Source organism: Hibiscus syriacus, unplaced genomic scaffold (assembly GCF_006381635.1).
Source record: "Hibiscus syriacus cultivar Baekdansim isolate YM2019G1 unplaced genomic scaffold, ASM638163v2 tig00116958_pilon, whole genome shotgun sequence".
Classification (NCBI taxonomy): Eukaryota; Viridiplantae; Streptophyta; class Magnoliopsida; order Malvales; family Malvaceae; genus Hibiscus; species Hibiscus syriacus.
In genome coordinates, this window is record NW_024063484.1 from 700,874 (window position 1) to 706,873 (window position 6,000).

Consider the following 6,000-nt stretch of genomic DNA (forward strand, 5'->3'; position numbering starts at 1 on the left):
TATCAAAAATGTAATTTTTTATGTTAGACAAATTACAATAAAAATATTACATTTTTAATAACAACTTTATTGTAAGTCCTAAACCCCTCCAATGTAACTTTTTCAATTGCAACAGAAAATATTACAAATTTATATAATTTTTTAGGTTTAACATGATAGTAACATTTTAAGTTAAAATTGTCTTAAATTAAATTGTCGCACCGTAAAATTATCCATATTTATGAGAAAGAGAGTTACAAAAGAATTTACAGACCAAGAGGATGATCAAACATCTAATTAGCAAGACACCATCCACAAACAATCATCTTTATCTTTTATTCATTTGATCTACTATCACATGTTTTAATCAATCATAATCTTTATATTTTACTCATTTTATTGTCCGATCAAATTTAATTTCTCCTATGATAATAGGAAAGTGATTGAAACATCTATAAAAAAAGGATTATCTTTAAAATATTAAAAATAATCCAACAAACCTAGACAATACCATCTTAATTGGCATGTTATAATTATTAATTTTATTAGTTTGTTCTAAGATTTTTTTTCAGTATTTGTAATGTTTCTTTGTTCATGATCAACACAACATGGCATCTTTCCACTCATTTCCTCTAAATAATTGTCATGTCCCACTAATTTTTATTTTCTTCCAAAAAGGAAATCAATCAAAGTTTAGAAAATAAATATTATATTTAAATTATTCTTTAAAACTTAAATAATTCATATGTGGGTGCATGATTACAGAATTGGTTGATTGAGTCAAGGATTCCAACATCAAAATCATGTTACTATTTGTCGAGAGCATTTCACTAGGGTTTTTTTTTTATAAATGTGACATGCTTTACCTAAAAGATAATATACAATAACTTACGCAAATCTTTAATATTTGATACGACTTCCTAATTTAATATTTTTGAATAATAAATAAATGAAACGATTTTAGTAATAAAAATATTATCTTTTTTAAAATATGTTAAATTCAAATAACTGTATAATAAAGTATGTACGTATTACTAAAAGATTAATTCTAAATAAATATTACTTTTCTAATTGAAGGGTGGCGCTAAGCCAAATAATTAAATACGAATTCATCTACAATATGGAGATCCCAATATATCCCTTGCAACATGTGAATGGACATAGGTAGGTGCATAATCAAACAGACAAATTCGATAGTAACCAAGCACAAACATATTCGTTAGACGGTCAATTATAATGTTATATTCTCGCGGGATTTAAATACTATTTTATAATTACTTATATTATTTAAAGAATATTTTTTTAAATAATCTAGGATCATTATAAGGTAGTATTTGTTTATAATTTTTTTAATTTAATAATTTAATCATTAAAAAAGTTATCTTTGCATTTCCATTATTATAATCATTATTTCCATGTGCTTTTGTTTTGTAAAAAAATATTTTTTTCTTTAAAACATTTTAAGGTGTATAATAATTTAACGAGTTGAATTTATAACTCACGTGATGTTAGAAATCTATTTAATAATGTTTCGCTCAAAGGAGACATGATTATTTCCATAAAAAAGATTAATTACTTTTAAATCCATAATTAATGAGATTTTAATATTTTTTAAATGGTTGTGACTAGTCTTTTTTTTTCAAGAAAAACAAAAATAAAGTTTCATAATCTTGATGGAACACTATGGTGTCATATACAATATAGCATTTAGGTGAAGTTGGAAACAGATAATTAAGCTAATATAATAATTACTTTCTAGATACTAATCTCACCATTTGATTGCATTATGAGATTATTATTTTTTAAATATTTTTAATGAAAAGTGAATATTGAGACAATTGTTTTATATTTAAAAATCATCATATAATTAGATAAACATTGTAATTAAGTTATATTTTTATGAATAGTTTGAGTAACTATAATGTAATATATGTTTAGAATCTTTTAACTATTTACAACGTATATATACTATGCATACTTAACTACTCGAACTCAAAATCTCTAAAGAGAACAATATTCTCTTTAACCACTGAGTTCACTTGATAGATTATAATTAATAGGTTATATTAAGTATTATTACAATCTAATTATACTCTTTATTTCTTATAAGGATTGAAAATTAAATGAGTTATGTACGTTACTGATCGTAATAATATTTTTAATTATTTTTTCCGAATATTTTGAGATGATTACACAAATATTTATTTAGAATCATTCTTAATTATTGACAACGTGTATATACCATGTAAATTAAAAAGTTCCATTTTTAATTATTAAGCAACTTGATTTATGTGTAATTACATTTCACATTCAAACAAATATAGAGAATTAAATTTATTTGCAATTATTAAGAATTAATTTATTCCCGTTACTAGGGTGTCAAAACGCACCAAATGAGATTGTATCTATAAGAATTATTGTTTGAGATAGCGACAAATTTGACTTATCATACGGAAGTGCTGGAATCAATCATGAATTTGTTTTTCTCTTTTTTCCAAATAAATATTTTTAAAAGAAAAGATTCAAAAGATATATGTTGATTACTTGGGTGTGACTGTCACGTTGTAAATTCTTAATAGCTTTTCACTAAAAAAAAAAAAAAGAAAAGGAAATAAAAGGAACACCTCTATTTTTGTTCCATTTTTTTGAATTTTTAATATTTTTCTTTTATGATCATTATATGGTATCAAATAGCTAGTTTCTTATGTCAATTATTATAAGAAAATATCAAAATTATATGTTTAGTTTATGTTTAAGATTATAAACCTTCATTTTAATTTTAAATATTTTAATTTTTTTTTATTATCGGCTTCTATTTGCATAAAAAATACTTGTTTCTAAATTCTTTGCCTCTTTGACTATAGAAATCCTTTTTTTTTCAATTTAATCTATAAACATAGATCCCTTTGTTCTTTTAATGATGTGCCACTTTAAAAGAGTGGTACATCAACGTCCCAAAATTTTAAATATATATTCTGGAAAAATGTTATACAATGTCAGAGTATTATATTATTAAAACAATTAAATTAATATGAAGTAAAAATATATAGCATTGAGACGTGAAATCTTACTATTCTATATGTAAAAGTAATTGGAGGTTTCAAAATAGAGAAGTAAAGTGGAAGGAATGAATGATAATTTTTGGGTTTATATAAAGAAAAAGGATTTGGTACTACCTTGGAAGCATAAGTGGAAACATCCTCTTAGGAAAGAAAAATTATGAAATATAAAGATAAAAGAATAAAGAAAAAGTCTATGGGAATTTTTTAATAAAGGTTTATTCCCTCTATAAGAACTATAGAGTGGAGTCCAGTGGGAATATTGTTTTGCCTTATGCACCCAATTAAAGTTCATCTTTAAGCTAACTAGTGTTAAGCAAATGATACATTTTAATTGTTAATTAGTTGAGGTTAGCTGGTAATTAGTTGGAAGGGTTTTGAGTTAGTCAAAACTAGATTGCTAAGATATTAGGTTTTTTTAATTGTTTTTTTAAAAAACATTTCTATAATAACTAACTAAACAACTTCAATGATTAAAGGAAGTATTGCTCTATTTTAGAAGTCTAGGATTCGAGCAGCTACATATACAGGGTGTGTATGAATTGTCAATGATTAAAAAAGACTCTAAACATATATTACCTTATAATCACCTTAAACTAATAAAAATGTTTCTGTAAGGATTACATTTAATTGGTTGATGTTATTTTTTATTTTTTGCTCGAGTGGTTTATCGTATTTAAATTTCTACGTACTCATTATATTTTTTTTAAAAATTATGTATTATGAATTAATTAAATATTATTTTAATTAAAATTATTTACCTAAATAATTATAAATATTAAAATAAATTATTTTATTAATCATTAAATAATAATATTGATTTTTTGATGAAAGATGAAAGGGCAACATGATCTATTAAGCTTGCATGGGGTGAGCTAGGGCCGCCTCCTGAAGCAGCAGAAGAACATCCAACTGTGGGGAAGTTATATGGTGCAACACTCTTAATATACGGTTAAAAAAGGTGATATCAGTTTTGTTATTATTTAAATAATAAAATCGGTAAAAAATTACTTAAAATATTATTATTTCTGTATAAAACATCAATATTTTTTAATATTTCTAGTAAAATACCCAACAATAACAAAACTGGTAGCGTTTTAGCAATTTTGTTAAGAAACCCGGTAAAATGTCCAATAATAATAAAACCGATAGAAATAATAATATTTTCGTAACTTTTTACCGATTTTATTATTTAAATAATAACAAAATCGATATTATCTTTTTTTAACTGTATATTAAGACACCGCACGTGATTATTTCCCTCCACCGGTGGTGTATGGTATAGCCGAACCTCATGGTTCTCTGCCAAAAGATCTACAGTCCTGTTACCTCGCCGTATAACATGTTGAAATCTGATGGACCAATCCTATTTAAGCTCATAATTTTAAACCTAAATAATAATATATTTAATTTTTTTATATTTAATAATTTAGTATTAATTTTAGATACTTTTAGATAATTTTAAACCTCATGCTTTTATTAAGATTGATATTTTTTTGTGTCGTGTAAGATAAAGTCTATATCGGATGTATTTTCTAAAAGGCACTTCCAATAAAAAGCACATTTATTTTTTACTTTATTTTCTAGATTGATATTCATTTATTCTGTACTTTGAATTATTTTTTAATTTTTTTTAACAATTCGACAAAATTTAAAATTAAATTTTTAATTATTTATTACATCCAAATATAAGTTCAACAAATTTAATGTTAGAGTATTTATATACTCTTCAATTGAGTTGGTGTTTAAGTTGACTCATAACATGAAACTTAATCAGAATTTTGTCTGGTATAGATAAATTAAAATTGAAGAAAAATATTTTATATAAAAATAAATTTAAAAAATAATTATAATTAGAGTAGCGAAATATTCTTATTCAAAAACTTTTGATCGCATGCTAAAATTTTAGATGATAAGTTTTTATTTTTAGTTTAATATTTATAAAATTATAAAAAAATAATAATATTCCATAATAATATGTAGTATTATAATTTAATGTATATAAATTTTTACTGAGTTGATGTCTGAATTAATTTGTGACATTATAATCAGTTAGAATTTTAATAAATAGTATATAACTATTTAAATATGAACATAGATAATAATTTTAAAATAAATAAATAAACTTTTAAAAATGGGTATTTTATATAAAACACATAATAATTAAGTTGGAGAATGATAAAGGAATTCAACTATGAATGTTCAAATCGAAAAGTTATACAAATTATACTTTATGAGTTGGAAGGCACCTACTTTACAATAATCAATTCACTTTCAAATCCCAAAAATTAAAGGAAATGATAGAAAAGAAACATATGTTTATTTTATTTTATCTCTACATTTTCATATGAAAAGAACTACCACTATGTTTCACTTTTCTTCTTCGATCAAATCTGGCCTCCACTCCAACACTTTCACCTATTTGTCTTGTCTTGGCATAATGTTAAAATTCATTCCAACCGACCATTGTATTATATAGTTATCTGATTTTTATTTATTTCTTGAAGTAATTTAACATTTAATGTTTTATTATAGATAAAAAATAGTTATTGATTCAATAGAATCAATTATTTGATTAACAAGATATTGACATAATATATTTTATGTGTCTAAAGTATTGATGTGATGTATATAAGTGTTGATGTGATATATATTATGTATTTAAAAGTGATGATATGATATATACTATGTGTACATAAGTGATGATGTGATATATGTTATGTGTTCAAAATGATAACATGACACATTAGTAAAAAATATTTTTTTAATTATTAAATTAATATTATTTATTTTTTTAAATTAATTTCATATAATGAAATGATATGTCAAAATTCACCTCTAACGTTTGACTGAATAATCATTTTGACATCTATTAATTTTTTTGAAACACTTTAGTCTTTAACATTTTATTTTGGATCAAAACGACTTTTGGTTAGATGAAAACTATTAGTTAACTAACAAT